This window comes from Propithecus coquereli, unplaced genomic scaffold (genome assembly GCF_000956105.1).
Source record: "Propithecus coquereli isolate 6110/MARCELLA unplaced genomic scaffold, Pcoq_1.0 Scaffold46, whole genome shotgun sequence".
Lineage (NCBI taxonomy): Eukaryota > Metazoa > Chordata > Mammalia > Primates > Indriidae > Propithecus > Propithecus coquereli.
In genome coordinates, this window is record NW_012150396.1 from 7,219,710 (window position 1) to 7,220,205 (window position 496).

Below are 496 nucleotides of genomic sequence, written 5' to 3' on the forward strand. Positions count from 1 at the left end.
GAAATGCCACAGAACCTGCACACAATTGCTTTGCTATTGATGGCGACAAGGAGGAGTCCCGGCCTGAGTTCTGGCCTTCCTCCTCCTCCTTCCTGCTCCGTCACCCGAAATGGAGCCGGAGGAGGAGGGGAGTGGGGTCAGGCGCACCTGCGTGCTCACGGCGTCCTGAGTGTAGTGCTACACGCTGTTATTTCATGTAAATAATTTTATTTACTATCCAAACAGATCTGCAGCGAATGTGTTACCTGTCACTTTCAGATATGTAAACAAAGCCGAAAGAGGTCAGAGGATTTTATCAATAACAATGGTTAATAATAATTATAGATCAATTGAGTCACTGCGGTGGAAGGTGGCCAAGGAACAAAACAACCGACCGTGTCACAGTTTGAGCTCAATTCCCGGCTGAATCTCACTTCATGGGAGAGCTTCATTAAAAACGCGCTTAACGTTATGTTCTCCCTCACATGTCTATTATATCTTCCCAACGTTTACAGCG